The sequence below is a fragment of the Bactrocera tryoni genome, unplaced genomic scaffold, assembly GCF_016617805.1.
Source record: "Bactrocera tryoni isolate S06 unplaced genomic scaffold, CSIRO_BtryS06_freeze2 scaffold_11, whole genome shotgun sequence".
NCBI lineage: Eukaryota > Metazoa > Arthropoda > Insecta > Diptera > Tephritidae > Bactrocera > Bactrocera tryoni.
In genome coordinates this window covers 19,304,993-19,313,806 of record NW_024395824.1, presented here as the reverse complement: position 1 = coordinate 19,313,806, position 8,814 = coordinate 19,304,993, and the positions used below count along the sequence as shown (strand labels likewise).

At 39.3% G+C, this 8,814-nt stretch overlaps 1 pseudogene; it reads right to left on the bottom strand.

Annotated features, from left to right (window-relative positions):
* Positions 1 to 7,898: 7,898 nt before the first annotated feature.
* LOC120779620 lies at positions 7,899 to 8,764 on the bottom strand (annotated as a pseudogene).
* Between the last annotated feature and the right edge of the window lie 50 nt (positions 8,765 to 8,814).

Here is an 8,814-nt window from a genome sequence, read left to right as displayed (position 1 = left end):
AAAAGAACAGCTGGTACGATGAGGAGTGTCGTGACGCAGCGGAGAGAAAACAGACTGCCTCGAAAATTCGACCAACAAATGCGGCAGCTTACAGAAGGTTTCAAGACCGGAGCATACTCCTGTAGAACCCCCAAAGGTGATCTAGTCCCCGATGCCCAGAGCATACTTAAATTATGGAGGGAACACTTCTCCAGCCTGCTGAATGGCAGTAAACGTACAACGCCAGGAGAAGGCGGACCCGATTCCCCAATCGATGATGATGGAGCAGATGTTCCATTGCCCGACCATGAAGAAGTTCTAATAGCAATTACCCACCTGATGAACAATAAAGCGGCGGGGGCCGATGGTTTGCCTGCCGAGCTATTCAAACACGGCAGCGAAGAAATGATAAGGAGCATGCCGGACGAAAGCATGCCCAACGATTGGAATTTAAGTATGCTCTGCCCAATGCACAAAAAGGGAGACCCCACAGTCTGCGCCAACTAACGTGAGATATGCCTTCTCAACATCTTGTATAAGGTCCTATCGACCGTATTGTGAGAAAGATGAAAGCCCACCGTCAACAAACTGATTGGACCTTATCAGTGTGGCTTTAGACCTGGCAAATCAACAACCGACCAGATGTACACCATGCGCCAAATTTAGGAAAAGCTAGTGAAAGTAGAATCGACACACACCACCTCTTCGTAGATTTCAAAGCTGCTTTCGAAAGCACGAAAAGGAGCTGCCTTTATGCCGCGATGTCTGAATTTGGTATCCCCGCAGAACGTATACGGTGTAACGCACGACGTGACCAAGTCAGCGTAGCCGCTGTCTCTTGATTCACTGAGCTATGTATGTCAATGTCATATATGTAGCTTGCACAGCTTATCGTTCCATCGAATGCGATATTCGCCGTGGCCGACGCGCAAAAGACCATAAATCTTTCGCAGAACCTTTCTCTCGAAAGCTCATAACATCGACTCATAATTTTCTTAATGTAGTATACATGCTGTAATAATGAAATGTATTTCTCTTGGATTTTAATTCCATTGATTATGTTTGGGCTTAGAACGCTTTTCAAGATTTTACTTAGGCTTTCCTTATTGTAAACTTCCCATCTAATGCAGAGTCGGTGGAACTTTGGATGAGGTTCTTCATGTATAAATTCTCCCTTTCCTTCTGTAAATATAATTTGGTGTTTGAATACGATTAATGCAGCTTCACTTTGAGTTATTCTCTTCTGCGTTATGTTGTGAATTTTCATCTGTGGATGTTAGCGTATTAACTTCTATTGGCAGCCATGATAACGCATCGTTGACTACGTTTGTTTTCCCGGTTTATAAAAGAGTTTACAATTATATTCTTGCTTATATCTTATATTATTATTCATATCCTTGCTTTCGACCTTTTTAACTTGGCATTCTTATTACTGTTGCTTAATGCAAACGTCAATGGATGGTGATCAGTAAGGATTTTTATTTCTTTAGCTCCATACAAGTAAGTATTTAATATGTCGAGGGTTCCTACTATTTCTTTCCCTATTGTGGAGTAATTCTCCTCGTCTTTGTTGAAGGATCTAGATATGTAAGTTATGGGTCTGTCTTGACCGATTATCCCTTGTGAAAGACTGCTCCAATTGAGGTATTGGAAGCCTTTGTCGTCAGAATAAAAAGTTTATTGAAGTCTGGGAATACCAGAATTTCAGAAGACGTAAGCAAATATTTTATATCATTAAATGATTTTAAGCCTTCCTCTGCTAGTGTAATCTATATCCGTTTGGATTGACTTGCTTTTATTTAAGCATTTTCACCTCTAGTTAAATTGGTAATTGACTTGACAACTTTGCAAATTCTTTTATAAATCTCCTATAATATGATGCTAAACCCAGGAAAGCTTTTAATTCCTTAGTTAGCAGGTGCAGGAATTTGTGTATTAGCGGATATTTTTTCAGGATCTGGCAAAATACCTTCTCCCGTAACGATATGACCTAAAAAGTTTAATTCTGTTCTGTAGGTTACCTTCTCCCGTAACGATATGACCTAAAAAGTTTAATTCTGTTCTAAAAAATTTAGATTTTTCCAGATTGACTTTTATATTTGGTTTATTCAAGAGAGTGAACAGCTCTTCAGTGTTTTGTAAAAGTTCTTCTTTAGATTTCCTTATTATTATAATGTCGTCGATAAGCGTTTTGAAGACATCATTGATCATTCTCTGAAAAATGGAAGGGGCATTTTTAAGACCGTAAACCTAGTAAATTCATATTTACCATTGGCTGTAGAAAAGGTTGTTTTTTCTATGTCCCTTTCCTTCATCCTGATTTGGTGGAATCCGGATGTTAGGTCTATTGTAGTAAAATACTTACAGTCGCCTAAGCAAGCGAGTGATGTTTATATCAGGTATTGAATAGGAATCAGGTATTGTTATTGCATTGAGTCGTTTAAAATCTACAATTACTCTGTACTTTTTTCTCCTGATGAACCTGGTTTTATAGGAACAATCCACAATGGGGAGTTGTGTAGAGATTCTGATATTTGTTTTTCTACTTCGCCCCGTAAGTTGGTTGGGTAAGGATATGATTTTGTATATATCGGTTCTTCACTTGTTGTTTTAATTTCTACTAATACACTTGTGTCGATTGTTCCACTGTCGGAGACTGGTCCGAAAAGTTCCGAATATTTATTTATCATTTCCTCAAGTTTATGTCCATAGGGGGTTTCTTGAGTATTATTTACTTGTTTAGAGATATTTTGTTTTAGTGGCAGTACCACATCCTTAAGGGTTATTATGTCATTTTTCCTATTTATGGTCCCAATTTCTTGAGGATATCATCACCAAGGATGCCATCAAAGTATTTTAAATTAGGTAACATTAAGGAATCAAAATTATTTGGTATACCTATACTTCCAAAAACTGGTCCACATAGTTTATGGGTTATATTTACTTCAGCTGCGGCTGAGTGAAACTTAAAAGGATACTCAATTTTTTTTGAATTTTTTGAAAGTTCTTCGGAGACAAAGTTTTTATTAGCTCTCGTATCTACAAGGAACTTGACAATATCGCCGTTTTTAAAGTTAGTTTTAAATAGGGTAGGCTAGACAGACGTCTGTCATTTTCTCGTCCTCTGTTTGGACATTAAATAGTTTTTGGGTTTTTCTAGGGATATTTTAAGAATAATTGGATGGCCTTTCCAAGGCTTATTATTCGGTCGATTCATATAGTTTGTTCTTCTTGTTCAAAATTTAACAATAGGCGTGTCACCGATCACCTTGATATTTGTGAAATCATATATGTATTTTCGGACCTACTTTATTAAACCACGCGAAATTTTTTGCGTGTGAACTTACGAAGAATACTACAGGGTCTCAGTGTACATTCTTCTGTTGGGCGAAGATTTGAAAACGCGCTTTTCTAGAGAAGTATTGGATAAATATCAACTGAATTTACTGCTTCCAGAAAAGGTATGTGATTGGAAAACCAAAGAAATGGAAAATCTTATTGACAGCATGATAGATACAAGTGGATTCAAAGGCCTTTTGAATTACGACAACGTCGTGCGACGTTTGAAGCTTAAGGTGAACTTATCACTGGCGGTGCCATTGGAGACAGAAGCAAAAGTCAACAAGTTACCGACTACGGCATTGGATACGTTGAAAAACTGCGATGTAGGACAGTAATTCATAGTTTTACTCGCATATTCTGCAATCTTCCTCTGACGTATGCGAACTCTGAATTCTCTTTTCGACATTTCGCCGCACGAAAACGTGGCTGAGGACGAACATTCTTCAATAGATTGATAGGCCGAGTGTTGCTGCACACGCGTTAAAGTCACTGCAGAAGAAGCTCTCGAAAGATTCTCAAAACTTGACCCACACCGTTTTATATTGTCAATTTTTTCTATTCAATACACGAACTGACTACAGTATTAAACATTGCAATGAAGCATGTAACCCGGATGTCCACGATTTATAATGTGTTTTTTCAATTTCCATCGAATGCGATATTTGCCGTGGCCAACGCTCAAAGGAGCATAAGTCTTTCGCAGAACTTTTCTCTCCAAAACTCGCAACGTCGACTCATCAGATGTTGTCATTGCCCATGCCTCTGCACCATATAGCAGGACGGGAATAATGAGCGACTTATAGAGTTTTGTTTTTGTTCGTCGAGATAGGACTTTTTTTCTCAATTGCCTACTTAGCCCGAAGTAGCACCTGTTGGCAAAAGATATCCAGACGTCGTTGTTGGTGTTGATGCTGGTTCCAAGATAGAAGAAATTATCTACAACCACAAGTTATGACTGTCAACAGTGACGTGAGTGCCTAGTCACGAGTGCGACGACTATTTGTTTGATAACAGAAGATATTTCGTCTTGCTCTCGTTCACCACCAGACCCATGTGCTTTGCTGCCTTATCCATTCTGAAGAAAACAGAACTAACGGCGCTGTTGTTAAGGCCAATAATATCAATATGATCAGCATACGCTTATCAGCTATATCAGCTTCAAAATCGACGAAGAGGTGTTGCATATATATTCTCATCTCACGGGTATATTCCAAGATTTGGCAGGTCTAACGCCACACTGATAAATTTCAATCACTTTGTTGACGGTGGGCTTTAATCTTTCACACAATACGCTCGATATAACCTTATACGCGATGTTGAGGAGGCTTATCCCACGGTAGTTGGCGCAGATTGTAGGGTATCCCCTTTGGTGGTTTGGGCAAAGCACACCAATCCAATTCCAATCGTTGGGCATGCCTTCATCCAACCATATTTTACAAAGAAGCTGGTGCATGCTCCTTATCAGTTCTTCGCCGCTGTGTTTGAATAGCTCGGCCGGTAATCCACTGGCCCCCGCTGCTTCGTTGTTTTTCAGACGGGTGATTGCTATTAGAACTTCTTCATGATCGGGAAATGGAACGTTTGTTCCATCGTCATCGGGTTCGCCTTCTCCTGGCGTTTTACTAACAGTGCCATTCAGCAGGCTGGAGAAGCGTTCCCTCCATAATTTTAGTATGCTCGGGGCATCGGTTACCAGATCACCTCTATGGGTTCTACAAGAGTATGCTCCGGTCTTGAAACCTTCTGTCAGTAACCAAATCTTTTCGAAAATTTTTCGAACATTACCCCTACCGGCCAGCTTGTCAAGCTCTTCATTCTCAAGCATTTCAGTCTCTCTTTTCAACTTTCGGTATCTATCCATGTAGGCAGTCTATTTTCTCTCCGCTGCGACACTCCTCGTCGCACCAGCTGTTCTTTTGCTTTTCCCGAAAACCAATGATTTCAATTGCAGCCGTTCGTAAGGAGCTTGAAATGCCGTCCAACAGTTCCCTTATACCGAGTTGTTGACGAGTGATCTCAGAGAGCAGGAGTGCAAGCCGAGTAGAAAATTGTTCGGCTGTCTGTTGTGATTGCAACGTTGAACCTTCCTTGTGTTTGTTGACGTGCGTTTTTGCTGCACAGAGGCTGCAACGAGATAGTGGTCTGAGCCGATGTTAGGACCTCAGATCGTACGCAAGTCCAAAATACTGGAGTGGTGTCTTCCGTCTATCACAACATAATGATCTGGTTGGTGGCTTTTTGATCCGGAGACAGCCAGGTATTGTCTTGTGCTGGAATCTAGTACTACAGATAACCATATTTCGGGCAGCGGCGAAGTCGATCAGCCTCAACCCAATTGGGGATGGATGTATCCTCGCTGAGGCTGAATTTATCGACTGTTGCGCCAAATAAACCTTCTTTTCCCACCCTGCCGTTAAAGTCGCCAAGCACGATTTTGACATCATGGCGGGGGCAGCTCTCATAGGTGCGCTCCAAGCGCTTATGGTTAGGGCAGAAATCAGCGATATGTTGAAGAACCTCGCTTTTATGCGGATTATGGCTAGACGTTTATCCACCGGAGTGAATGAATGTATTTGGTGACGTAGTCTCTCTCCCATCACGAATCCCACACCAAACTTGCGCTCCTTTATATGGCCACTGTAATAAATGCCACAAGGACTTCCTCGCCGCAATCCTTGTCCCGTCCATCGCATTTCTTGGACGGCGGTGATGTCAGCCTCTATTTTCACGAAGACATCAATCAGCTGGGCACCAGCACTTTCCCAATTAAGGAACCGGACATTTCAGGTGCATGCCCTCAAATCCTAATCTATCCAGCTTGCCATGGTCGTAATCAAAAGGGGATCTCTCATCCGAGTCCGGTTGTTATTTTTCATTGGGGGTGTTTTTTACTTGGCGGGTCCCAAACCCAGCGAACAACCCTATGTAGGGAATGTTTCGCCTTCTCTATTTAACTCATAGTCATGAGCTGCTTGAGCCATATGTTAGAGAATCGTTTCTGGCTACTCCCAAGTGAATGACGATCAGAGAACTTTCCTCACTTGCGTGAACTTCTACACATGAATCCATCCTCCGATTTCAATTTAGTAGGATTTGATATTAGAATGTCGATTTGCAATTTTCCCACCATAATATTAAACTGTATAAAAATACATTAAATATTCTTATTTTCATGTGTCTAGTAAATATTTATTTCATCCAAAAAACCATTTATGTATCCGCCCCTGTTAATAACAACAAATATTATTGTTAAATATTATATCATTACACTATTTCATTATCTCAAATTTTAACATCTAATTTCATTTGTTACAAACTTGAATATAAAATTAATAAAATAAAAAAATTTAAAAAAATATTTGTTTTTTTTTTTATTTACAGTAGGTAACATACAACGGCGCTTAGGTCTCAAGTTAACTCTTACTGGCTCCACCTGCCAATAAGAATGATTATTGAAACACAACTTTATAGTATTAAAACAGAAATTATTTTATTAAAAATAAAACTAAAATAACGATCCATATATAAAAACTAATGTGAAGGATGAATCTGATGCTGTTTAATAATTTTGTTAATATCAGGTTCCAATTTACTCAAGAACAGTCGCAAGTCGCCACGTTCGGTAACAAGCAAACGATTTCTATTTTTAGTAAGCAGTGTTGTCACAGCACTAAATCCACGTTCACACAAATATGACGATGGGAATGCTATCAAGAATCGTTGAACGATTGACCACAATCCAGGATACAATTGCGAGATCGGTTTTTGTAGCCAAAATTCTTGGTAACCATTTTTGAACCTGACTTTATTTCCTCGTTTGTTGTCAATTGTACAAGTTCTTCTTCCAGCTGAGGTGACATTGCTGTGTTGACATTTGAAAACGAATCCAACACCCAGTCTGGTATTTCCAAGTTCAAAATGTCCTGGTATCCTTCGGTGAAGTCAATGTGGAGGTTTTCCAATTGGTAGCAGTAGGCAAACAATTCGTCGTTACTGCATGATACTGATAAATTCGGAAAATTGTGAAACTCACGTCTGCCCAGATTCTTTTTATGTAGAAGCAGTTTGGCTGCGAAAGCAGCAACGACGTTTTTTGTTTTAATTAAATTTAGTTTATCGCCTTGCAGTTGGAGATTCATGTCGTTGAACAATTTATACAGGTCTGTCATGTAAGCTATATCATTCTTTAATGTTATGAGCTTGTCTTGAAATTCTGTATCTTTAGTTTCCAAGAACTCTATAACAGAGTCAAACAAGTTGTAGAATCGAGTCAGACAATTGCCTCTTGATAGCCAATGAACTTCAGTATGAAACAACAAACGATTGAAATCCTCGTCATTAGTAACACAAAGCTGATGAAATAATCTATCATTCAAAGAGCTGTTGCGGATTTTATTGACTGCTTTGATGACATATTGCAGTAATTGAAATAGTTTTTCACTTAAGTTTCTAGCAACTAAATGTTGTCTATGAATAACGCAATGTACACCAAGGACATCTGGAGTTTTATTTTTTAAGTGCGCTATTAAGCCTTTATGGCACCCTATCATAGCCGGAGCGCCATCCGTAGCAATTGATTCAGATTCAGATTCATATTTATTTTAAGCATATAAATATACAGAAAATAGCAAAATTAGCAGTACTAGCTCGAGGCCATCAGCTGGTCTTTACAATTTAATATGATAGTAATAATTGGATGTTATGTCTAAATAACGGATATACATAAATATTATCATTAATATATAAATTGTACAGTTTATATTAAATTAAATGTGCTATGTTACATGTTATAAGAAAGTTAGATATAGTACTTCTATTCGACGATGTTGTATTAGTTAGCAGTTTCGATGGGAGAGCTGTGCCAAACATCCTTCGCCTTGTATTGGTAAATTGGGGGCATGCATTTAGTATGTCTTACTGATGTCCTAGAGGACCTACAAAAGCAGCAGGATCCGTTTCCATTATTTAACAGGTAATCGTGCGTGATCTGCGTATGACCTAGACGAAGCCTAGTGAATAACAAAATGTCTGAATGTTTGGAGTTCGTGGGATACATAGGCTTTGCTCTGGTAGGATTAATTGCCGCATAATGATGAACGTATTCATTCGATTTCAACAGGGACTTGTTATGTACGTACTGCTTTATTAGACGTTTTAAGTCAGCTTTTTCAAGAGCGTCAAAGCACAGAACCGGTTCTACATGAATACTTTTCGCCACAGAGTCGGCGAGTTCATTGCCCTGAATTCCACAGTGACCAGGTATCCACATCAATTTCATTTTATTTGCGTGCTTGGTGAGCAGATCACGAACGTAAGTTACTAAGACACTGTTATTGGTAAAATTTTTGACGGCATCGATGGCAGATTGACTGTCTGTACAAATGCAGAATTTACCCGAAGATTTCACTGGTGAATATAGAGCAGTGATTGTGCAGCAAACCTTTTTTCAAAACCAGTAAATCCTCCAATATAACTGCGAAGGACGTTGAGTAG